Raw genomic sequence first — 27591 nt, forward strand, 5'->3', positions numbered from 1 at the left:
GGACCTAGTCACAGGACAATAAAACCTTCACACTCCTTATCTATTAACTGCTACAATATTTATAGCCAGAACTGTTTATCTCTTCCATAATAAATCTGCTTTTCATCACCTGTCTTATCTATTGCATTTTTTGTGTGTCTTATTGTATATAAATATGTGACTCTTCAGATTTTGTGGTATACTATGCCTGATGAAGAGACTTGAGTAGTCTCGAAAGCTTGCAATTTGTTACCATCTTTTCAGTTAGCCATTAAAAGGTATCAACCACTGAGGACTCTCAAATCTAAATATTTTACCATAGGGAGAAAAAGAAATGAGTTGAAATAGAGTTTCTCAATCCAAACATAACCCTCTAGCAACTATCTGGATCACAAATACTATTAACATGAATATTAATTATCTTACATTTCTCACTGGAAACCTCATTCATTTTGTTAGACTGGACAGTAGATCACTTCTCCTGTCCTCAATTTCTGGCCCCTTAACATCTATTTATGAGAACCCAGAGGGACAAAACACCCCATTTTGTACAACTTCATATCGCATCTAGGTATAAGACCAATACATGATTTCTTCCCTGACACCAGCATCCCTACAAGCTCTTATTTATTTTTTTTTACGAACAATTAAAGAGTTTTATAAAATCTGTATCAAAACATATGGATGTTTCTAGGCCTCTCACTCCCTTTGAAAATCTTTGCCTGGCAGGGGACTCTCCGCGACATACCATCTCATTGCTATATGGATTATTGCAAGATGACCAGATTTCTAACAACAATCCCTATTTATTTTTTTCCAAATGGGAGGGAGAGTTGGAGAGACCTCTTTCAATTCAAGAACGACCTAAAATCCTTTTACTTAAACAAGTCTTCCCTATGCTCGTCGCGGGAGAGGAACTATGAAGTCTTATCAAGATAATACGGATGTCCCTCTACTTTTCGCTCCATATTCCCCTCCGCGTCGGATGGTTGTTGGAGGTGTACCAAGGAGAGGAGCACGTATACTCACATATGGTGGTCATGCCCACCCATAAAACATTTTTGGGGAGCAGTATTTGAATTATTTAACAAGCTTTCTATGAGCAGGATACAACCTTCAATGGAATTTCGCGATGCTTTCCCTAACTGATCTTTCAATCTCTGTTTTTAAAAAAGGCCTACTGAGACATTTCCTTACAGCGGCTAGGAAATTGATTCCAAGATACTGGAAACAAGAGAAATTTCCATCACGCTTTGAGTTGGAGCTGAATGATACTCTCAGAATGGGACAATTAATAGGCCAAATCACAGCCAGTTCAGAAAAAGTATATAATAACTGGGCACCCTGGATTATGTAGAGAAACCCCAGATCTAGTTGTTTGGAGTTGGACCACTCCTCTGGTTCATATCTATTAATCTCATTTTTTTCCATCTTTTTGGCCTATGTTTCCTGACAAATATTAGGGGCTGGTGCCGACCCCGGCAGGAGGCACCTTCCCCTTCTTCCCCTTTTCTTTCTACTCCCTCCTACTACTCTTAATTTTCTTTCTTATTTTCCTTCTTATCCTCTTTCACATTCTTACTTTCTCTACTTCTTCCTTCTCGTTTGTTCCATTTCCGATTGTACTTTTTATGCATATTTGTACTATTACAGAAGTGTTTTAGATTTAGTTAAGATATATATGTTAAAATATGGTCAAAGGGGTCGTGACGATTCAATGTCAAATATGTCTTCAAACCATTTATGTATAGATCCTTCGGTAACCTTGTTTATTGATTTCATTTTTGTGGAAAACTAATAAATTACCCTTTCATTTACAAAAAAAAAAAATATCCCCATTGACCAATTTTAGAGAATCCGAAAGAACTGTATGTCTGATTTTTGTATCCCAAGCTAACTTCTTACGTGACAGGTTTGTGCAGCAAGATTACCCAAAAGAACTAATAAAAGAAGTGTATAATGTCACAAAAAACATTACTCAGGATGTGCTATAGGTTAACAAAACCATTTCCCCAAAAAGCAAGCATCACTATCTGGAGCTCAACCAATGATGAGATCCATGATATTCTAAGGCAACATTGGCACATAATATCAGGGGATCCTATTCTGGGCTCCTATTTACCAAGAAACCCAGGAATCAGATTTCGTAGGGCTCTGACCATAAAAAACATTATAGCTTCCAGCCATATGTGAACCAAACCCTGCAAACATGATAAACAGATGGTCCTGAAAGAAGCCGTCCATGGGGTGTTTAGGTGTAACCCTGCTAGATGTCTCTGCTGCAGATCCACGATCTTGTATCGCCGACAGCACCTTCATGTGTACAAATACAAATGAAAGGTTCCCGATTAAGACCCTACTGACAGGCCAATCTAGCTTTGTCATTTGTTTAATAGCTCTGTAAAAAGTGGCCATCTTGAAGTCGGCCATTTTGGATCCAACTTTATTTTTTTCAATGGGAAGAGGGTCATGTGCACACATCAAACTTATTGAGAATTTCATAAGAAAAACAATGGTGTGCTTGGTTTTAACGTAACTTTATTCTTTCATGAGTTTTTTACAAGTTTATGACCACTTATAAAATGTGTTCAAAGTGCTGCCCATTGTGTTGGATTGTCAATGCAACCCTCTTCTCCCACTCTTGACACACTGATAGCAACACCGCAGAAGAAATGCTAGCACAGGCTTCCAGTATCCGTTGTTTCAGATGCTGCGCAACTCGTATCTTGATGGTATATGGGATACAAAGATAGTGAGGCCATTCTTCATCAATGGAAACCTCAATGCCACTGGATATCTGAAATTGCTACATGATGATGTGTTGCCCTCTTTATGCACTGAAGATGGCACCTTCCCTGAGTTTTTCCAACAAGATGGTCACCACCACATTATGGGTGTCATGTCCGAGCATTCCTGCATGAACAGTTTCCTGGAAAGTGGATTGGTCGTCGTGGGCCAGTTGAATGGCCACCAAGGTCTCCCGATCTGACTTTTTCTTATGAAATTCTCTGTAAGTTTGATGTGTCACATGACCCTCTTCCCATTGAAAAAAATAAAGTTGGATCCAAAATGGCCGACTTCAAGATGGCCGCCATGGTCACCACCCAAAGTTTTCCCCCTCCCATATACTAATGTGCCGCAAACAGGAAGTTGATATCACCAACCATTCCCATTTAATTTAGGTGTATCCATATAAATGGCCCACCCTGTATATATTACATGTGTAATAAATATATATATATATGTTACATTATATATATATATTACGTATATATTTTACATTTTTTATTCCCAATTTATACCAAGTATTTTTACATAATAACAAAAATAATTTAGATATATATATTATATGATTGTTCATAATTATTTAGTCGATCCCCAAAAAAGTTATTTTTAGCTGCCCCTCTTATTAATGTCTCTAGGGTCACTGTTAGCAAGGCATCTGACCCCCACAGTAAAGCCATCCTTTACTATAATGCAATTTACTACTAGCCAATTAATTGAAAAATCATTCTTTTTTTCCAGTCCTCAGCAGAACATCTATATAAACTCCCCTATAGGTGAGCAGTAATTAGTTTTTATAACCTTTATTCATACCGCTATTACTTTCATCTGGGTATGTTTTTAATTGAATTATTTAGTAACCACAAATAAGATCAGAATAGTGTGTAGGAAAATAATTAACCCCTTCACAACATGCGCCGTACAGGTATGGCACATGTCGGGTCTCTCCCTTTTGGTGCGGGCTCCAGAGATGAGCCTGCACCTTTCCCGGCACATGACAGCTGATCTGATGTGCCCCTAACAGCCATGCGTAGAATTGCGATCCAGCCGCGACGGAAGGACGTCATAAGTCCCGCCCATCGGCGCCCATGTCACATGTCAGCGGGTCACCCATGGTCTGCAGGAGACCCCTGCTGTTGTCATTGCCAGGATTCTATGAATTCTGCCCAGTGGTCGGCGCTCATAGCCGATCGGTAAACGGCGTAACGAGAAAAAAAATCAAAGTTTGGTTTTTGGTCATCACAACTTTGCAATAAAATACAATAACAAGTGATCAAAACATAACATATCTACCCCAAAATGGTATCAATAAAAAGGTCAGCTCGGCGCGCAAAAAATAAGCCCTCACCCGGTCCTAGATCCTGAAAAATGGAGACGCTACGGGTCTCGGAAATGGCGAAATTTTTTTTTTTTTTTTAACAAACTTTGGATTTTTTTCACCACTTAAATAGAAAATAACCTATACATGTTTATCTACAAACTCGTACTTACCTGGAGAATCATAATGGCAGGTCAGCTTTAGCATTTAGTGAACATGGTATAAAAAAATAACTGTGAAATTGCACTTTTTTTTAATTTTTTTCCCATTTTCCAGTAAAAACCAATGGTGTCCATCAAAAGAACAACGTGTCCCGAAAAAAAAACAAGCCCTCAAACTGCCATATTGACAGAAAAATGAAAAAGTTATTGCTCTGGGAAGAAGAGGAATAAAAAAAACGAAAGCGCAAATACGGAAAAGGGCCGCTGCATGAAGGGGTCCCTCTATATAATCACGATCACTTCCCCCCTTTTCTCTCTCAAAATCCCTTTGGACACTTTCAACGTGACATCTGACATGGCCGTTAGGTCCTGTAATGGTCTTGAACCCTTTGTCCTCATCCATGGTCCAGATACACTGCGTTGTCGTCAGGGCTGTGGAGTCGGTAAGCCAAACCTTCAACTCCTCAATTTCTATGACTCCGACTCCCTCATACATGGCTCATGTTTAAGTTATAAATTTACTGTAGCACAGATTAATCTCCGCTAAAAGTCTAGACATGCGGCCCGCGGAGGACTTTTGTCCGGCCCGCCGGGCTATGGGCGGAGGAGAGGAGAGCGGTGCCATTGCCCACCCTTCCCCCTGCTTGCTCAGGGCCCCGGCAGGCGGATACTTACCTCTCCCCATGCCTCCACAGATCCGCTGTCTTCTTGCTCTGCGCTTCCTGTGACGTCTCAGGTCAGAGGGCGCGGTGACGTCTTTACACCGCGCCTTCCCGAGTGCCGTCACAGGCAGCGCAGAGCGGGACGACGCCGCCACGACACTGGAGTCCGGACCAGAGTAGAGCAGCGGCAGCAAGTGAGAAGTGAGGTGAGTATTGGATTTTTTTTTTTTTTTTTTTTAATGTATGGAGGCATAGGTCATTATATGGGGGGGTGACATCCTGCATGGGGCATGATATGGGGGGTGACATCCTGCATGGGGCATTATATGGGGGGTGACATGCTGCATGGGGCATTATATGGGGGGGTGACATGCTGCATGGGGCATTATATGGGGGGTGACATGCTGCATGGGGCATTATATGGGGGGTGACATGCTGCATGGGGCATTATATGGGGGGGTGACATGCTGCATGGGGCATTATATGGGGGGGTGACATGCTGCATGTGGCATTATAAAGACTGGGGAGTGATATCCTGCATGGGGCATTATATGGGGGGTGACATCCTGAATGGGGCATGATATGGGGGGTGACATCCTGCATGGGGCATGATATGGGGGGTGACATCCTGCATGGGGCATGATATGGGGGGTGACATCCTGCATGGGGCATGATATGGGGGAAAGGGACATCCTGCATGGGGCATTATAAGGGGAACAGCCTGCATGGGGCATTATAAGGGGGGAACAGCCTGCATATGGCATTATAAGGGGGAAACAGCCTGCCTATTGGGGACCTATGCTGCCTATTGGGGACCTATGCTGCCTATTGAGGACCTATGCTGCCTATTGGGGATATTTACCTGCCTATTGGGGATATTTACCTGCCTATTGGGGACCTATGCTGCCTATTGGGGACCTATGCTGCCTATTGGGTACATTTACCTGCCTATTGGGGACCTATGTTGCCTATTGGGTACATTTACCTGCCTATTGGGGACCTATGCTGCCTATTGGGGATATTTACCTGCCTATTGGGGACATTTACCTGCCTATTGGGGACATTTACCTGCCTATTGGGGACCTATGCTGCCTATTGAGGACCTATGCTGCCTATTGGGGACCTATGCTGCCTATTGGGTACATTTACCTGCCTATTGGGGACCTATGCTGCCTATTGGGGATATTTACCTGCCTATTGGGGACATTTACCTGCCTATTGGGGATATTTACCTGCCTATTGGGGACATTTACCTGCCTATTGGGGACCTATGCTGCCTATTGGGGATATTTACCTGCCTATTGGGGACATTTACCTGCCTATTGGGGACATTTACCTGCCTATTGAGAACCTATGCTGCCTATTGGGTACATTTACCTGCCTATTGGGAACATTTACCTGCCTATTGAGGGCCTATGCTGCCTATTGGGTACAGTTACCTACCTATTGAAATACCGGTTGATTTAACTTTACTTGTTCTTCATTTTAAATATTGTATTTGTTCCTGTATTGTTTTTTTTTTACTTCAAAATAAGATATGTGCAGTGTGCATAGGAATTTGTTCATAGTTTTTTTTTTAAACTATATTCCGGCCCTCCAATGGTCTGAAGGACAGTGAACTGGCCCCTGTTTAAAAAGTTTGAGGACCCCTGGTCTAGACCCATTGATCAGGAATAGGACAGACATTTATGAGACATTTCTTTCCCAAATGTTATGAAAAAATATTCCCCACTAACTGCATTGAACTACTGTACCCAATTTATTATATATTTTAGGAGTCTGAGTCGGTCCATTTTATACCGACTCTGACTCCGACTCCACCAAAATGGGCTCCGACTCCACGACTCTGACTCCACAGCCCTGGTTGTCGTTCCTCTCTCCGCTGGGCTACGAGCTAGATGAGTGGTTCCCACGCATTGAACTCAGGTGATCTCTGTCTCTCAGTTCGGCGCTGAGGGATTCCCCCTTCTTTGGATACGGCTGATGACTCACTTTGTGAAAAAACACTCTGTGAGCGTGGATCCTCCACAATTTCGTCCTGGAGATAAAGTCTGGCTCTCATCTAAATATGTCCTACTCAAGATACCTTCTTACAAGTTAGGGCCTCGGTTCATCGGTCCTCTGGAGGTCATCAGTCAGATCAACCCGGTGGCCTATAAATTGAAACTCCCGGCCAACTTACGGATCCCTAACTCCTTCCATGTATCTCTCCTCAAACCTGTGGTACTTAACTCTTTTTCCAAGTCTACAGGTACGCCTCCTGCTCCGGTTTCTGCTGAGGACGAGTTTGAGGTAGAGAACATTCTTCCTTGTATGTTCTTCTTTGTGGGGGTGGTCTTTGTATTATATAAAGATGACAGGAGGTAACAATATACTGTCTACATACATTCCATTGGAATTAGGCCCTTGTTTTGGCTTGAAATGACGTTTGATGACCATATATGGGGGGGTGTTTTATTGTTATTTCTTAGAGCTCCGGTGCCCATAATAATGTCGCTGGGCATACTGCCAGTTTCTCATTGGGTTTCGGACATGTGTGCCCGTGTGCACCCGAACACACATTCCGATTTGGTGTATTATCTTGATCTTAGGCTCTTGTCACTACATGGGGGTGGTTGGATTGTGTCCCAAAATGTTTCTAGCTTTGGGTGCCCTACAACATTGATCATACTGTTAGGGACCCATGGCAATTGGATACTTGGGATCACAAGGAGGGGAGAGGGAAGTGGAATCCTGACTTATGTATATTATCGGTTACTAAGGCTCCTGTGGAGCTCAATGGAATTCTGCCTACTTGGCATTTTTGCGGTCCTCTGTGGTCCCCCTTATTGAGTGCCAGCCTTGAACCCTTTAGCTGTATCGTTGGACCAGTGGGACAAAAGGGGGATGGGGACGCTCTTATTGGCGTTTTCTCAATCCCCTTTTGGTGTATGGACATCAATTATGATGTACTACAGTGCTCATTATGGTACCTCCATTGTTCACTATGCAGTCTATGCCTTGTATGTTTGGTATGGTACCTTGCATCCACACTGGTTTCCTTACTGTCTTATACGTATGCACGATGAGGTACATCGATATGACATCATGGTCATGTGTTTGTACACATGACCGCAGTCTCATTATCCTGTACCAACCAGGACCTTTCTTACTGCACATGACGTGCAGGCACTAACTATGTACCTACCAGGACCTTCCTGTAGCACGTGATGCACCGCATGTGACCATTGCAGTCCTGCCCTATAGTCCCACTCCATGCACACCTGAGCCTGCTCAAGGGATTTGTCTATATAGTATATATGCATCAGTGCGCTCACTAAACACTATGACCAGCCCTGACGAAGCCGCTAGTCGGCAATACTCGTGGGTTCTTCCCATGTCCAGGTCTTCCTCTCCCCTCCTCCGCTGTTAGGTCCCATTTTGCTAGGTATAGCAGGTAGTACTTGTGGTATATATTCTGACCGAACAGTGGGGACTCCTGCTGTAGAGGCATATATCTTCTACCTTTGGGTGTGCTTCTTATACATTTACTTGGCAAGATTTGTCTGTGTACTGTAGGGCGGCGGTGTTCACACTGTGCAGTAACTGAGGCAGTGACCCAAGCAAGTCTAACATGAACAGCTTTTATTCAGCAACTCACGGGTAAACAGAAAGTCCTCCGGTTCGCAGCCGGGTTAACATGAGTCCATAAACAACGGTTGCCGGGGGCAACGGCCGCGCCGGGCCGCTCGGAGCCAGACAGGTGCAGAGCCTTCCCAGGCGGTGGTTCAGCCACACTCAATCCTGATGAGCTTCCCTGCTATGCTCCTAGCAGGTTCCAATATAGAACAACACTAATCCTTAATGCAGGGTTTTAAAGGACCTGTGGCAAGAGCTACTGGGAAATCCGGGTTGGAGGGAGGAGGCCGCCCCACTGCCTCCTGTGACCTCCTCCAAGAAATGAAGGCCCTGCCGGGTTTTACTTAATCTGCCTTAGCCAGGTAGTCTGACCAGGTCATTGCTCACCTTCATTCCTGCATTGCAGCCGCAGCTGTGTCTGTGACTGCTATGCACTCCAATGTATTTAATAGGTCTCTGTACACATTCTGGGGGATATATAACATCCCTCGTATATGATCCCGGTCACTGCCTCACATATCCCCCCCCTCTGTTCAAACTTGTGGGGTTGAACATTTGCCACCATACAGGGTGCCCGGGACAGGGCATCTGCGTTTGCTTGCAACTTCCCAGGGAGATGTTCTACAGAGAAACTGAAATTTTTCAGTGACAGGAACCACCTGGTGGCTCGCGCATTCCTCTCCTTGGCATTTCTCATCCATACCAAGGGTGAGTGGTCCGTCACCAAGCGGAACTGACGCCCGAGTAAATAATAACGTAGTGATTCCAAGACCCACTTAATAGCCAAACACTCCTTCTCTACCACGCTATAGTTTTTCTCTGCCGGGACAAGTTTTCTACTCAAGTAGGTGACCGGGTGCTCTTCACCATTCACTTTTTGTGACAATACCGCCCCTAGACCTACCTCTGAGGCATCTGTCTGTACAATGAAGGTTTCCTTGAAGTTGGGGCTGATGAGGACCGACTGTCCACACAGGGCCAACTTCATGGACTGAAAAGCTTCTTCTGCCTGAGGGTTCCACTGAACCATTACTGATTTTTTTCCTTTCAAGAGATCGGTCTCGCCCAGCAAAATTAGGTATAAACCGGCGGTAATACCCAAGGATGCCAAGGAATGCCCTCACCTATTTTGTACTTGATGGTTTAGGCCAGTTTTTTATGGCCTCAACTTTATTGATTTGGGGCTTGATAGCTCCTCAGCCTATCACATACCCCAAATATCGGGCTTCCTCTAGCCCTATCGCACATTTTTTGGGGTTTGCCGTTAACCCCGCGGCTCTGAGAGAATCCAGCACCGCTTGTACCTGTGATAGGTGTGTATGCCAGTCGGTGCTAAAGATGATAATATCATCTAGATACGCGGACGCGTATTCCTGATGAGGCTTGAGCACTATGTCCATCAACCTCTGGAATGTAGCTGGGGCCCCATGTAAACCAAAAGGTAAGACCACATAGTGATATAGACCCTCCGGAGTTATGAAGGCGGTCTTTTCCTTCGCCGGTTTCGTGAGAGGTACCTGCCAGTAACCCTTGGTGAGATCGAGCGTGGTAAAGTACTGGGCCTGCCAAGTCTCTCAATAAGCTCACCCACCCTGGGCATTGGATAAAGGTCAAACTTCGACACTTCATTTAGTTTTCGGAAATCGTTACAGAACCGTAATGATCCGTCTGGTTTCGGAATCAGTACGATGGGGCTAGGCCACTCACTCCGTGATTCCTTGATGACGCCTAACTGGAGCATCTATTTTACCTCAGCCGTGATGGCTTGCCTCCGGGCTTCGAGTACCCGGTACAATCTCATTCGCACCCTTACCCCAGGTTCGGTGACAATGTCATGTTGGAGAACTGTAGTCCTACTCGGTAGGTCTGAGAACACGTCGGTATTCTGCTGCACCAATGAGCGAGCCTCCCAACGCTGCTGTTTAGTGAGAGCCTCACTTATCCTGACCTCTCCCCCTGATGCATCCCTGGCTGAAGGTAGAGAACTCTCTGTCTGGTGATATGCCCGGAGTGATGTCTGTAACTAAACATTCTCGATCTTTCCAAGGTTTTAGCAGGTTTACATGATAAAGCTGCTCAGGTTTCCTCCTTCTGGGCTGATACACCCGGTAATTTACCTCCCCCACTTTTTCTAAAACCTCACATGGCCCTTGCCACTTGGCCATGAGCTTACTCTCGGCTGTGGGTACCAGTACTAACACCCGATCACCCTTGTTAAAAGACCTGACTCTGGCTCTTTTATTATATGTGCACCTCTGGGCTGCCTGGGCATCTAACAGATGTTCTTTCACGATGGGCATGACCGCCGCGATCCGGTCCTGCATACTAGCCACGTGTTCAATTATACTCCTATGTGGAGTCGGCTCTTGTTCCCATGTCTCTTTGGCTACGTCCAACAGACCCCTAGGGTGTCTGCCGTACAATAATTCAAAGGGAGAGAACCCTGTGGAAGCCTGGGGTACCTCACAGACGGCGAACATCAAATAGGGTAGCAACATGTCCCAATCCCTTCCGTCTTTAGAAACCACCTTTTTTAACATGGACTTGAGGGTTTTATTGAACCGTTCTACTAGCTCGTCGGTTTGAGTGTAGTACACCGAGGTGTGCAATTGTTTAATTTTTTGCAATTTGCACAGTTCCCTTGTCACTTTGGACATAAAAGGGGTCCCCTGATCCATCAGGATCTCCTTAGGTAGTCCAAGGCGACAGAACATGGCAAACAGCTCCCGTGCAATCAGTTTTGCCGAGGTGTGGTGTAGTGGTATAGCCTCTGGGTACCGGGTGGCATAGTCGACGACCACCAGTATATGTTGGTGACCACGGGCGGATTTTACAATGGGCCCTACCAAATCCATTGCAATCCGTTCAAAAGGTATCTCTATCACTGGCAGGGGTACCAATGGGCTACGGAAACTTGCGGTGGGTGAGGTCAACTGACATTCGGGGCAGGATTCGCAGTACCTTTTGACCTCCGCGTAAACCCTAGGCCAAAAGAACCACTGCAAGATACGTTCTTGCATTTTTTTACCCCTAAGTGTCCACCCAGCAAGTGTGTGTGTGCCAAATCTAGAACCACCCGACGGTACGACTGAGGTACTACCAACTGTTCCACGACCTCGTCCCTGATCTTATCTATCCTATAGAGCAACTCACCGTTGACTACCATGCGTGGAAATACAGTATCTGCATCAGGCTGTTGGGCTACGCCGTTTACCTCTACCACCCTTTCCCGCGCCTGATTCAGGGTGGGATCCTGTAGCTGAGCCGTCCCAAACGTGTCCCGGGACACTTCCAGCTCGGGGATCGATGGGGTCTCCTCGACCTCTCCTGCCAGCACCTCTAAGGGAAACCTATCGGGGTCACACTTTGTCCCTAGGTTGGACACGCCTACGGCAGGTTCGTCGGGTACAGCGTCTGTAATACATTTTACCGGGGGAGAGTGCATTTTGTTTTTCCACAGAGTCCAGAACAGGGGAAAGTCTCTTCCCAACACAGTCCCATAGGGAAGAGTTTTTGCCACTCCCACCACATGTTTTATGTCTCCACATGGCGTAGACAAAACTACCTCCGCAGTTGGGTACTCTCGGAGGTCCCAATGGATACACACAACCCCGACCGGCCGTCCATTGGGGTTGTCTCCTGCCACCAGCGACCCATGTACCAGAGTCACGAGGCTCCCTGAGTCCAGGAGGGCCTCCTTGGGGTACCCATTAACCAGTACCTGGTACAGTTGGAGTTCACAGTCCCAGGGATCGGCACTCGCTGTGCAGACGGTCTGGCCATACATTGTCACCCGGCGGCTATATTCGCAGTCCATGGGTTCCGTAGTCAGGGGACAATTAGCAACCACATGTCCCGGCCCCTGACACCGCCAGCACCTAAGGGTGGAGGTACTGTTAGGTTTTATGACAGTTTAGGAGGGAATCAGTCTCCTGCCAGTCTCACTCTGAGGTTCCCCTTCAGCACGGGTACGGTGCAGATTGTCCCCAGCAGAGGGACGCGACCCCTTTCCCGACTCCTGGGTTGGCAGGGATCGGCGAGACAGCCGCGAGGGGCCAGAGTCCCGGATAAAGTCCTGAGTGGCCGAGTAGCGCTCGATCAGGCTGACCACCTGGTCGAGTGTGCCGGGGTCCCCTTGCCCCACCCAACGTTGGATAGTGGCTGGCAGAGTCCTCACCAGCCGGTCAACCACCACCCTCTCCACCATCTGGGCTGGAGACAAAGTCTCAGGCTGGAGCCACCTCTTTACCAGCTGCAGGAGGTCATAAGCCTGAGACCGGGCGGGTCGGGTCTCCACATAGGCCCACAAAAACACACGCTGAGACCTCACATATGTATTGACCCCCTGCCAGGCAAGGATCTCACCTTTGAGCCTCTGGTAGTCCTGGGCATCCTCTCGACTTAGGTCGAAGTAGGCCTTTTGGGCATCTCCGACGAGAAAAGGAGCCACCACTTCTGCCCACTGGCCGGTAGGTTTTCCCGCTCTGCGCTCATAGATGGTCAGGAAGGCTTCCACGTCGTCCTCCGGTCCCATCTTCCTCAACGCTGAGCGAACCTTGTCCCAGGCCTCTCGACATTCTAAGGCTGGCGCCGTCGGCGTCTCCCGCAGGGCAGCCATCTGTTGCAGCAACAGTTCGTTTGTTTTTTGCTGCTGCTGCTGCAGGGCGAATCCCAGATGCTTTAACAGCTCCTCCATTTTGTCCATGGGGTGGAACTGAAAGGTGGCAGGCCGGATTTTGGTCATGCAGCTGCCGGTGGGGTATGCCTCAGTCACAATGCCCGCATTCTCCACCAAGCTGTAGGGCGGCGGTGTTCACACCGTGCAGTAACTGAGGCAGTGACCCAAGCAAGTCCAACATAAACAGCTTTTATTCAGCAACTCACGGGTAAGCAGAAAGTCCTCCGGTTCGCAGCCGGGTTAACATGAGTCCATAAACAACGGTTGCCGGGGGGCAACAGCCGAGCCGGGCCGCTCAGAGCCAGACGGGTGCAGAGCCTTCCCAGGCGGTGGTTCAGCCACACTCAATCCTACTGAGCTTCCCTGCTGTGCTCCTAGCAGGTTCCAACATAGAACAACACTAATCCTTAGTGCAGGGATTTAAAGAACCTGTGGCAAGAGCCACTGGAAAACCCGAGTTGGAGGGAGGAGGCCGCCCCACTGCCTCCTGTGACCTCCTCCAAGAAATTAAGGCCCTGCCGGGTTTTACTTGATCTGCATTAGCCAGATAGCCTGACCAGGTCAATGCTCACCTCCATTCCAGCATTGCAGCCGCATGTGAGTTTGTGACTGCAATGCACTCCAATGGATTTAATAGGTCTCTGTACACATTCTGGGGGATATATAACGTCCCTCGTATACAATCCCGGTCACTACCTCACAGTACCCTGTATGACTGAGACATATTTCTTGCACACACTCCCCCACGTTGGGGACGCGTTGGGGTTGTGATGTTACTATGCATTAGTATCTGTCCAGCAGTTTTGGTTATTATGCTTTAGGAGTGGGTTGGATCATTTGTATATGCTTTGGTAGATTCTGTTTATATCTAACTGTTTATACTACAATATATCAAGCTTTTGTGGAAATTGTCTTTTCGGTCATTCGTTTTCAATTTTTTTTTTAATGTTTTCACGTGTGTGCACTGATCTTTCTTGAATAAATTTGTATACTTTTGGCTATTTGGTGGCATATCCCTTTTCGCATTGTTTCTCTCCTCTCTCCCTTGCAATGGAGGCGCCAATGTTGATTAAAAGAGAGGATCACACATTGCATCACTAACATCACAATTGGGGCAGTTTAGATAGTAGATAGGATATGACAGGTTTCCTTTAAAGGAAATGAATATTCACTGCTCTCCACTCCCATAGTCCCGGGCGTGGAGAGCAGTGAATATTACGGCAGCTGATCTCGGAGTGTGAGGGCGCATGGCAGTGACGTCATGCGCTGCTTACACGCTGAGATCAGCTGCAGGCAGCAGAACAGGGCACAGCGCTGGAGCGGAGGGAAGGTGAGTAGAATTGTTTATTTTTTTTGTGAGTGCAGCTGGATGGGGATGAGGGGGTCATGCCTACCAGATGGGGATGAGGAGGTCAAGCCTACCGGGATGGGGATGAGGAGGTCAAGCCTACCGGGATGGGGATGAGGAGGTCAAGCCTACCGGGATGGGGATGAGGGGGTCATGCCTACCGGGATGGGGATGAGGGGGCCATATATACCGGGATGGGGACATATATATATGTAATTATACATATATATATATATATATATATATATATATCAGGATGGAGGGGGGCATATATGCAGGGATGGAGACATATTCATAAAGTTGTGAAATCCTGTTAGTGCATTGGAGAATCCAAATGTTAGAACAAGATTATTGAGTAAAACCCTCAGACGTTAAAGACGCCGTTTTCCACTCATCACCTTTCTTGGTGTGAATCAAATCGTAATAAGCCCCTCTAAGGTCAAGGATAGAAAATCATTTACCCCCAAAGGCTGATTATAGTCACAGCTTCGCTCCGTACACCTCATACACACAGGGCTCCGCTCCGTACACCTCGTACACACACGGCTCCGCTCCGTACGCCTCGTACACACAGGGCTCCGCTCCGTACCCCTCGTACACACGCGGCTCCGCTCCGTACACCTCGTACACACGCGGCTCCGCTCCGTACACCTCGTACACACACGGATCCGCTCCGTACACCTCGTACACACGCGGCTCCGCTCTGTACACCTCGTATACACGCGGCTCCGCTCCGCACGCCTCGTACACACACGGCTCCGCTCCGTACACCTCGTACTCACGCGGCTCCGCTCCGTACGCCTCGTACACACACGGCTCCGCTCCGTACACCTCGTACACACAGGGCTCCGCTCCGTACCCCTCGTACACACGCGGCTCCGCTCCGTACACCTCGTACACACGCGGCTCCGCTCCGTACACCTCGTACACACACGGATCCGCTCCGTACACCTCGTACACACGCGGCTCCGCACTGTACACCTCGTATACACGCGGCTCCGCTCCGCACGCCTCGTACAAACACGGCTCCGCTCCGTACACCTCGTACTCACGCGGCTCCGCTCCGTACGCCTCGTACACACGCGGCTCCGCTCCGTACACCTCGTACACACGCGGCTCCGCTCCGTACACCTCGTACACACGCGGCTCTGCTACATCCACACTGTAAACCCCTCCTGACCCCACACATAAACTTCAGCTCATCCAGCACCATGACAACCAGCACAGCAGAGTCCTGCATCCACTGAGGCCCCTGATCATGTGACCCCTGACTCCTCCCCTCCTGTGACCTCATCACAGGTCCTGTGCGCACAGAGCAGCCATATATGTGGTGGCGGCTCTGCAGGTGGAGGTATGTGGAGACCCCATTACTGGAGCATTAATACTAGATATATATTGCTCAGGGGATATCGCAGCTGATTCCCGCTAGAATAATCCTGGAAACACAGAATTAGAGATGATTATTTCTCAGCAGTTTCTATAGCACTTAATACAGGGCCGGCGTCAGCACCCGGGCAAATGCTGGGGCTCTGAGCTACCAGGGGGCCCACTGGCACACTATGGGGCCCGTGAATCTGGGGAGCGCAGCGCCAGCTCCCTTGAGTAGTTCCCCCGCTTACTCTGTGACGTGTCAGGGCAGAGGGCGCGATGTAGTGACATCATCGCTCTGTCAGTGCGGAGACCCGGAAGACGCTGAGGAGTCCTGAGCTGATGCCAGTGAGGAGGGGAGAGTATTTGATTTTTTTTTTAATATGTGGAGCAATATATGGGGCCCATTATTCTGTATGGAGCAATATATGGGGCCCATTATTCTGTATGGAGCAATATATGGGGCCCATTATTCTGTATGGAGCAATATATGGGGCCCATTATTCTGTATGGAACAATATATGAGGCCCATTATTCTGTATGGAGGAATATATGGGGTCCATTATTCTGTATGGAGTAATATATGAGGCCCATTATTCTGTATGGAGGAATATATGGGGCCCATTATTCTGTATGGAGCAATATATGGGGTCCATTATTCTGTATGGAGCAATATATGGGGCCCATTATTCTGTATGGAGGAATATATGGGGTCCATTATTCTGTATGGAGCAATATATGAGGCCCATTATTCTGTATGGAGCAATATATGAGGCCCATTATTCTGTATGGAGCAATATATGGGGCCCATTATTCTGTATGGAGCAATATATGGGGTCAATTATTCTGTATGGAGCAATATATGGGGCCCATTATTCTGTATGGAGCAATATATGGGGCCCATTATTCTGTATGGAGCAATATATGGGGCCCATTATTCTGTATGGAGCAATATATGGGGCCCATTATTCTGTATGGAGCAATATATGGGGCCCATTATTCTGTATGGAGCAATATATGGGGCCCATTATTCTGTATGGAGCAATATATGGGGCCCATTATTCTGTATGGAGCAATATATGGGGCCCATTATTCTGTATGGAGCAATATATGGGGCCCATTATTCTGTATGGAGCAATATATGAAGCCCATTATTCTGTATGGAGCAATATATGAAGCCCATTATTCTGTATGGAGCAATATATGGGGTCCATTATTCTGTATGGAGCAATATATGGGGCCCATTATTCTGCATGGAGCATTATATGAAGCCCATTATTCTGTATGGAGCAATATATGGGATCCATTATTCTGTATGGAGCAATATATGAAGCACATTATTCTGTATGGAGGAATATATGGGGCCCATTATTCTGTATGGAGCAATATATGGGGCCCATTATTCTGTATGGAGCATTATCTGAAGCCCATTATTCTGTATGGAGCAATATATGAAGCCCATTATTCTGTATGGAGCAATATATGGGGTCCATTATTCTCTATGGAGCAATATATGAAGCACATTATTCTGTATGGAGGAATATATGGGATCCATTATTCTGTATGGAGCAATATATGGGGTCCATTATTCTGTATGGAGCAATATATGAAGCACACTATTCTGTATGGAGGAATATATGGGGCCCATTATTCTGTATGGAGCATTATCTGAAGCCCATTATTCTGTATGGAGCAATATATGAAGCCCATTATTCTGTATGGAGCAATATATGGGGTCCATTATTCTCTATGGAGCAATATATGAAGCACATTATTCTGTATGGAGGAATATATGGGGTCCATTATTCTGTATGGAGCAATATATGAAGCACATTATTCTGTATGGAGCAATATATGGGGTCCATTATTCTGTATGGAGCAATATATGAAGCACACTATTCTGTATGGAGGAATATATGGGGCCCATTATTCTGTATGGAGCAATATATGGGGTCCATTATTCTGTATGGAGGAATATATGGGGCCCATTATTCTGTATGGAGCAATATATGAAGCACATTATTCTGTATGGAGGAATATATGGGGCCCATTATTCTGCATGGAGCAATATATGGGGCCCATTATTCTGTATGGAGCATTATATGAAGCCCATTATTCTGTGTGGAGCAATATATGGGGTCCATTATTCTGTATGGAGCAATATATGGGGCCCATTATTCTGTATGGAGCATTATATGGGGCCCATTAGTCTGTATGGAGCATTATATGGGGCCCATTATTCTGTATGGAGCAATATATGGGGCCAATTATTCTGTATGGAGCAATATATGGGGCCCATTATTCTGTATGGAGCAATATATGTGGCCCATTATTCTGTATGGAGCAATATATGGGGCCCATTATTCTGTATGGAGCATTATATGAAGCCCATTATTCTGTATGGAGCAATATATGTGGTCCATTATTCTGTATGGAGCAATATATGGGGCCCATTATTCTGTATGGAGCATTATATGGGGCCCATTATTCTGTATGGAGCAATATATGGGGTCCATTATTCTGTATGGAGCAATATATGGGGCCAATTATTCTGATGGAGCATTATATGAAGCCCATTATTCTCTATGGAGCAATATATGAGGCCCATTATTCCGTATGGAGCAATATATGGGGCCCATTGTTCTGTATGGAGCAATATATGAGGCCCATTATTCTGTATGGAGCAATATATGGTGTCCTTTATTCTGTATGGAGCAATATATGGGTCCTTTATTCTGTATGGAGCGATATATGGGGTCCATTATTCTGTATGGAGCGATATATGATGTCCATTATTCTGTATGGAGCGATATATGGGGTCCATTATTCTGTATGGAGCAATATATGGAGCCCATTATTCTGTATGGAACTTTATATGAAGCCCATTATTCTGTATGGAGCATTATATGAAGCCCATTATTCTGTATGGAGCATTATATGGGGTCCATTATTTTGTATGGAGCATTATATGGGCCCATTATTCTGTATGGAGCATTATATGGGTCCATTATTCTGTATGGAGCATTATATGGGGTCCATTATTCAGTATGGAGCATTATATGGGGCCCATTATTCAGTATGGAGCATTATATGGGGCCCATTATTCAGTATGGAGCATTATATGGGGCCCATTATTCTGTGTGGAGCATTATATGGGGCCCATTATTCTGTATGGAGCAATATATGGGGTCCATTATTCTGTATGGAGCAATATATGGGGTCCATTATTCTGTATGGAGCATTATATGAAGCCCATTATTCTGTATGGAGCATTATATGAAGCCCATTATTCTGTATGGAGCAATATATGGGGCCCATTATTCTGTATGGAGAACTTTGTGGTGCCCATAATACTATATGGAGGACTATGTTCTCTGTTCTAAAATGAAAACATTTGACACCACCACCACCCCCTTCCTCAGGGCACGCGCTGTGCGCTGCGAGGATTCGCCTGTTTCTGAGCTATTGTAGAATTTTCAATAGATAATATAATGTAAGTGAAATCTTTGGCCTTGTACTATACCTATATTTCTCTGCCATATCTTGGTATGTGTTAAAAGGCCCCACTGAGACTCTTTCGCCCGGGGTCCACGAAAACCTGGAGCCGACCCTGACTTAATACATTTATGATTCTGGAGAAAAATAAAAATATGGCAGAAAACAGAGGAATAAAGTTCCGAGAAGAAGCATCATAGAAAGACATTGAAGTTACAGACGTAATTTAACCCTTTGGGAGAAAGTGATTCCAAGGAGTTAATCCAGAACACGTCTCTGTAGAAGTTTACAGCGCTGTGATTGTGAATCCGCTGCAATCGTCTTTTCCAACACTGACCATCGGAGATCAGAACTTTTATCACCATCTCCGAGAAATGATTCACCAAACTTCTGCTCTTTTTCTTGTAGTGGCCGCAGTGTATTTCATCCTAGAGTCCGAGCCAAATACAGGACCGATGTTTCTTCAGTCTCATTTTAATTGATCGTTACGCTTATCCAACGTCCACTTTACCACAAGGGCACTTTAACGAGTAAATCACACCAGAAATATAGCTGGTTAAAAAAAAAACACCAATATCCACGTGTCCCTTCTAATTGGTGAGGAAACTATGACCTTTAATAAACCTCCAACAGTTCTGGCATGACAAACACGGAAAAGTGCCTGTGAAGACACGGGGTCTTCCTTCTACGTAATACCACTCAGCCAACACAGGGTGAGGGTAAAAAAAGCATGGCAATACTTTATTGAACCAGAAAATGGACAATAAAGACACATAAAACAGTCCCAGCATATACCCAAGATGGTACAACATTAAACAGTCTCACCCTTCCACTCCACCTGCTTGGGATCAAACAGCTGCAACTTTGGGACTTCCAGGGTCAACTACCTCAACCAGTGGCCCCTCACTTCTGGTGGGCACCCACAGAGAAAAGGTAGCAGCAAGCTTAGGAAGCTAGCAGTCCATCGAGGTACAAGACCAGAAGACCCCAGGGTCCCACCCTGACCTCTTTGAGAGTTTCCATTGGGCCAGATGACTGGCTCGTCCCAATCTGGCTTCTCCGAATGTCTTCATTGTTTCCAGGTGACCAGAGGGTCCCACCTGGCAACCACAAACAACATATCCATGGGGCCAGGTGACTTCATCATCCCAACAAGGTCTTGCCAGATGTATCCATGGGCTCTCTGATGGTCACTTGAGCAGACCCGTATCTTTCCAGTCAGGGTCATATACCCTTAGGCTGGAATCATGTAGAATCCAAATCTGTGTCTCTTTGGTTAAAGCCATGTTTCCAAGCTGATGGTCTGAGAGAGTCTGATCTTTTTCTTTTTGTAAAGTCTCTTTCCAATCTGCATTTCAAATCTCATTTCAGCATGTGTGCCTTCTAAATGGTGAGGAGACTATAACCTTTAATAATCCTCCAACAGTTCTGGCTTGACAAACACGGAAAAGTGCCTGTGAAAACACGGGGTCTTCCGTGGACGTAATACCACTCAGACAACACAGGGTGAGGGTAAAAAAGTATGGCAATACTTTATTGAACCAGAAAATGGACACTAAAGACACATAGAACAGTCCCAACAAATACCTAAAAAGGTACAACATTACTCAGTCTCACCCTTCCGCTCTGCCCACCTGGGATGAAACAGCTGCAACTTTGGAACTTCCAGGGCCAACTACCTCAACCAGTGGCCCCCCGCTACTGGTGGGCCCCCACAAAGAAAAGGTAGTGACAAGCTTAGGAAGCTAGCAGTCCATCGAGGTACAAGGCTAGGAGACCTGAGGGTTCCACCCTGGCCTCTCTGCGAGTTTCTATGGGGCCAGATGACCGGCTAGTCTCAATCTGGCTTCTCCGAATGTCTCCATGGGTTACAGACAACCAGAGGGTCCCACCTGGCAACCTCAAACAAAATATCCATGGGGTCAAGCAACTTCATCGTCCCACCCTGGTCTCCCCAAAATGTATCCATGGGCTCTTTGATGGTCAATGGAACAGATCCATATCTTTCCAGTCAGGGCCATATACCATTAGGCTGGAATCATGTAGAATCCAAATCTGTGTCTCTTTGGTTAAAGTAATGCTGCCAAGCTGATGGTCTGAGAGAGTCTGATCTTTTTCTTTTTGTAAAGTCTCTTTCCAATCTAATTTTCATACCTCTTTTCAGCAGGATAGAAAACCCCTTTTTTACATTTACATATGTGGCTAAGGTCATCAGTCACAGGTCAGAGGTAAAGCTGCAGGGCTTTCTCAGGTCTCATTGTTTGAGCTAATCAATTTACATAGTTGGTATGACAGGGGCTCTTGTAAATAAACATCATTGTTTCAAAATCAAAGAGAAAATATTCTTAATAGTGCATTTCTCTTGGCTTAACAAATCTAATAATCTGGCTGATTAAGATCATAAGCTGTATCGTCACAGTGCCTCTTTATGGATTTGAAAGAAAGTCTGTTCTTTAGTTTAATAGTATCAGCTCTAGTCAAATGGATAGACAGCTGTTTACCCTTAAGATACACAAATTGTGGTGTTGTTTTTAAAATTTTTATATTTAGGGTGTCTTTGTGTTGCCACATTATAAGAATCATAATGGTTTTGTTCCTTTTCGGCTGATAGATACATGCGACCCAACTATGAAAAGAATGGAACCAAGGAAACATACAGTATATTGCTCACGTAGTACAAAGTCCCTATACTGACCCCTACACATAGTATAATGTTCCCCCAGTACTGCCGCCCCCCACACAATGTATAATCTTCCTATAGTACCGCCATCCCCCCACACACAGTATAATGTTACCACAGCACTGCCATCCCCCCACACACGGTATAATATTCCCACAGTACCAACATCCACTCACATACAGTATAATGTTCTCATAGTACCTCAGTGCCCCCCACACAGTATCATGCTCACACAGTACCTCCATCCCCAATTTTATTTTGTAACTTTTGTTTGGGTGTTTTTCATGTAATATATGGAAGCTTACAGGAAAATACTGGAAAAAAAAACATCATATCCTGAGGAAAAAAACTGTGTACATGGAGACATTGGTATAAAAAAACTCCTGTCTTGGTGTTCTTTCAAACAAGCTTTTATAAATGCATCAAACTTCTGTGTGTGAATCAGACATGAGAGCTAACGTGATAGAAGATTACAGTCCGGGGAAGACGGGAAACATTCATATGGTCGGCCAGTGGTGTTGTAGTCAGTGACTCTGGCCAAATATGTTTGTAGAGCCATAGTAGAATATGAAAAATGATCTCCTGCAGTATTGCTAATGCCGATTCCAGTGTTGGTAAATGAGACGAGAATTGGCGTTATAGAACGTGAGTCTATGAGAAACATATTCCGCTGCAGACTCCGAGGAAGAAACTTCTTGCTCTCTGTGGCCTAAAATATATAGGTTTTATTAGTAGATGTCAATGAAAAAAAAAATGAATGTTGTAAAATAATGAAAATACCATTGCTGTTAGGGTCCCCCCGCCTGTCTCTGTATTTCCTGGTCAATCCCAATCAGCTGCTGAAGCAGTGAGTAACACAGCCAGTGATTGGGAGCATGGAGGAGATGTCTTAGTCAGCAATTTAATATGTTCCAGTCCATACAAGACTAGAGAATACAACATCTACACGTTCTATCTCCTGATATTTTTCTCCTAATTGTCTCCAATAATTGTATTATTACACAGCATTCTTTATGATGTTACATCAGCTCGTCTTCTATTTATTCTGGTCTCTACAATGTCGGATCCTCTCAGTGGAGATCTTCTATATTAAGAAATTTTTTCTGAATTACCCATCAGGGATGTATATGGACAGAGACAAGATGGCGGAGAGGATATTACACCTCACCCTAGAGATCCTCTTCCGGCTTACTGGAGAGGTGAGAGATTCTGATGACGTCACATTACATCATTCTTATCTATGGGAATAACAGATGGACAGAACTGGAGAGGTGAGGACTCTGGAAATGTCTGGAGTGAGATTTATTAATGTGTCTCTCCATAACCAGGATTACATAGTATTGAAGAAGACCTCTAGTGAGCGCTGTCAGGCCCCTTTGGGCTCAGGGGTCTTCCCCATCCCTCAGACAATCACGGGACCTCCACCTCACCCCCTGATACATGAGGATATCAATGACCAGAAGATCCTAGAACTCACCTACAAGATGATTGAGCTGCTGACTGGAGAGGTGACACTGCTGGGAATGCAGGGACATTATACAGTAACGCTATGGAGGGATCGGGGGGATGACGGTATCATTGTATGTGTCAGGTTCCTATAAGGTGTCAGGATGTCGCTGTCTATTTCTCCATGGAGGAGTGGGAGTATTTCGAAGAACACAAAGATCTGTACAAGGACGTCATGATGGAGGTTCCCCAGCCCCTCACATCACCAGGTAATAGACAGGACTAAATACACACGGCCTATAATTATCTGTATGTAAAGAATGAATTCAGTCCCTGTATGTGTTTCCTCCAGATCTATCCAGTAAGAGGAGAACACCAGAGAGATGTCCCCGTCCTCTTCTTCCACAGGACTGTAAACAAGAAGACCCCAATGTTCCTCAGGATCATCAGGTAGATGGAGAGAAGGTGTCATGAGATCTCCCCTATGATGTGTAGACGGCTGTGAAGGTCTTGTGATCAGTCTTGTTTTATCCCCCAGTATTATATGTTTTATACTTGTGTACAAAGAAATAAGAATGGGGGCGCAATAGTACTGTTACCCAGGCAAACAAAATTATTAAATGAGAATGTGCTTACCTTGCGGGGTTGTGACATGCACAACTCATGTATTAAGCGTGAGAGAGGGCTGCTGGAGACACCAAACCTTGGTGGTTAGCAATGTAGAAGAATGATGAAAGGTCAGTAAATCCGCGCTCCTCCATTAAATTAGATTATACAGGATCCAGTCCTTTTATGATAAATTTATTCCTTTGCCAAGCTAAAAACAGACGCGTTTCGTGGACGTTCGGTCCACTTCTTCAAGTGTATAGCTTCAATCTGTGTATAGCTATACACTTGAAGAAGTGGACGGGACGTCCACGAAACACGTCTGTTTTTAGCTTGTCAAAGGAATAAATTTATCATACAAGGACTGGAAACTGTATAATCTAATTTAACGGAGGAGCGCGGATTTACTGACACCTTTCATCATTCTTCTACATTTATACTTGTGTAATGAGACCGGTGTTGATGGCAGGATTAGAGCTGATCATAGATGAGACTTCTCCATCTGTCTGTGACTTTTACAATATTTATTTCAGGGTGAAGATCTGACCCATATTAATACTACAGAGACATATGTGAGGGGTGATGAGCGGTGTAAAGAGGAGATTTCCACATATGACTACCCAGGTGAGTAGTGACTAATGATGAGCGAATATGTTTGAAATCCGATAACCAAACTTAAGTTCGACACGAATGTGGCACATTCGGATTAGGTGGTAACTTTAAGTCAGGAAAGCGCGGCTAGCCAATCAGAGCGCAGGAAGTATCCACAGTGTCCCAGACACAAGGGCTTCTGCAATTGGCTGCCACTAATTTTTGGAAATGTGGGGAATCCTGATTGGGTCTCCATCTATTGGGTTTGGCTGTAGTGGAAGAGGTTTCTGTCTCCATTATACTACTTCTACTCTAGTTAAATTGATGCCACTTTGTTGGTGTTAGGCCCTAATTTAGGGAAATGTGAACACTCCTGGTAAGGTCTCCATCTCCTGGGGTGGTCGCAGTGGAAGAGGTTTTGGTCTCCACTTAGTTATACTGGAGTGAAATTAATTATTTGGTGCAGATATTGTTCTCCACAAAGGGGTACACAAACATGATTAACTCAAAATTGGTTTTCAATAAACAACCATCAGCCGCCCCATCAAACTCATCTGCTTCTTCTTCCTCCTCCTCTGTTACCACGCCAAGTATTGTCACGCTGGTCTCCAACCGCAGAACCTATGGTTGTATACTCGCTCCAGTCAGGCTGAGTGAGAGCCCGTCAGCTGTAACAGAAGCTCATTTGCCTGCTGTGTTTATTTCACTGAGCACACCACATGTTTCTCAATCCACCGTAACATCTCCGCCTGCACCTCACAGTTTAGCAGTTTGTCCGTTTCACCGTACTCTGCCCTCTCTCAGCGCTGCAGCCAGCCCACGGTCCCGCAGTTGTGGTCACGTAAAAGATTGTTTCCGCCTACACATGACAAAGCTAAGAGGTTGAACTCCACCATATCCAATCTGTAGGTCACGGAAATGGTGGTCTTAGGCCCTAATTTTATTAAATGTGAACAGTTCTGATTGTGTCTCCATCTGCTGGGTTGGCTGTAGTGGAAGCAGTTTCAATCCCCATTATACTACTTAAATCTAGTGAAATTGATGCCACTTTGGTGGTGTTAGGCCCTAATTTAGGGAAATGTAAACACTTCTGATTGAGTGTCCATAGGTTGGCTTTAGGGGAAGACGTGTCTTTCCTAATTCTACAATTTCTACTGTAGTGAAATTGATGCCACTTTGCTGGTGTCTGCCATTAATTTTTATAAATGTGGAGAATCCTGATTGGGTCTTCATCTATTGGGTTTTTCTGTAGTGGAAGAGGTTTCTGTCTCCATTAAACTACCTCTACTCTGGTGAAATTGATGCCACTTTGCTGGTGTCTGCCACTAATTTTTGGAAATGTGGGGAATCCTGATTGATTCTCCATCTGCTGGGGTGGCTGTATGGGAAGAGGTGTACTGTACTGATATTGATTCAACTTTGGTGGTTTTAGGCCCTATTTTTTTGAAATTTGGAGAATCATGATTGGGTCTCCATCTGCTGGGTTGGCTGTAGTGGAAGAGTTGTCAGTCCCCATTATACTAGTTCTACTCTAGTGAAATTAATTCTTTGATGCTGATATTTTTGTCACAGGGGTACACAAGATATAATCAAAATCGGTTTTCTTAGTACCATAGTATATAAAGCAGGCTATATTTCTTCTTTTAATTTTTCGGTACTGATTATTGTTCTCCATACAGGGGTACACATTAGTAATGAGAGAGCACTAAATATGCTCAACTTAGTGGTTCAGCGGTTTCTCAAAACCTACCCAGATCTGCCAGAGCTGCTTGTGAAAGTACAACGCGTGTGTGCCCATTTCAGAAAGTCAGCTATAGCTTCCGCCACCCTGGCAGTGCTTCAGCAGCATTTGCAGCTTCCAGCTCACCGACTGTTGTGCGATGTCACCACATGTTGGAATTCAACGTTGCAGATGTTGGGAAGGATTTGTGAGCAGCAGAGGGCAGTTGTTGAGTACCAGCTTCAACACGCCCATCGGCATTCAGGTCAGCCTCCGCAAATAAGAGCTGATGAGTGGGCATGGAGGTCTGACATCTGGGCCGTCCTCCAAAACTTTGAGGACTCCACCAAGATGGTGAGCGGCGATGATATCATCATTAGCGGCACCATCCCGCTTCTCTGTCTACTGAAACATTCAGTGCTCAGAGTTAAAGAGGAGCCATTGCAGGCGGAGCAAGGAACTATGCAGCCCAGCCTCATCTCATCTTAATGCAGATTGGATTATAATGAGGAGGAGAAGGATGAGGATGAGAACATGGACAGTCGTCCTCTTGGGCAGGACAGAGAACTCTTGGCTGTCTTGGAAGTCTTGATACAGCTTTCCCACAGACTGAAAGAGGTGTATGAGTTTCGGTTAATGACCTTTGGTGGCCTAAATCGTGGCTTTGCTTAAGCACGGTATTTCTCATAATGCATTGCAGTTCAGGCCATTGTCCAACTCTGTAGTGATTAAATTCAAGGTGTAAAGAAAGATCTTTGTCTGTGACTAAGCACCACCGAGAAGTGTGAGCTGATGTTGGCCTTCTGCCACTGCTTATGCAACAAGCTGCATTAGAGGACTTCCTGGGAGAAATGACACCCAGAGTAGATACATAGTTTTTTAAGGTTGAAGGAAGACTAAGTCCATCTAGTTCAACCCATAGCTTAACATGTTGATCCAGAGGAAGGCAAAAAAAACCATGTGGCAAACACTAAGCTCCACATTGGGGAAAAAAATTCCTTCCCGACTCCATACGACAATCAGACTAGTTCCCTGGATCAACGCCCTATCAAGGAATCTAGTATATATAACCTGTAATATTATACTTTTCAAGAAAGGCATCCAGGCCCTTCTTAAATGTTATTAGTGAATCACTCA

At 45.4% G+C, this 27591-nt stretch overlaps 2 protein-coding genes across 2 annotated transcripts in view; both read left to right on the forward strand.

Moving 5' to 3' along the window:
* Nucleotides 1-27591, forward strand: part of LOC141197775 (uncharacterized) — a 79002-nt gene that overhangs the window by 49138 nt on the left and 2273 nt on the right. The gene's annotated exons all lie outside the window — the stretch shown is intronic.
* The window catches only part of LOC141197764 (uncharacterized), a 43001-nt gene continuing 31239 nt past the window's right edge, over nucleotides 15830-27591 (forward strand). The window contains exon 1 of the mRNA XM_073662853.1: nucleotides 15830-15899. The gene's annotated coding sequence lies outside the window, so the exon portion shown is untranslated. The remainder of the gene's footprint in view (nucleotides 15900-27591) is intronic.

Source organism: Phyllobates terribilis, unplaced genomic scaffold (genome assembly GCF_046119375.1).
Source record: "Phyllobates terribilis strain yellow unplaced genomic scaffold, ASM4611937v1 Scaffold_86__1_contigs__length_6382490, whole genome shotgun sequence".
NCBI lineage: Eukaryota > Metazoa > Chordata > Amphibia > Anura > Dendrobatidae > Phyllobates > Phyllobates terribilis.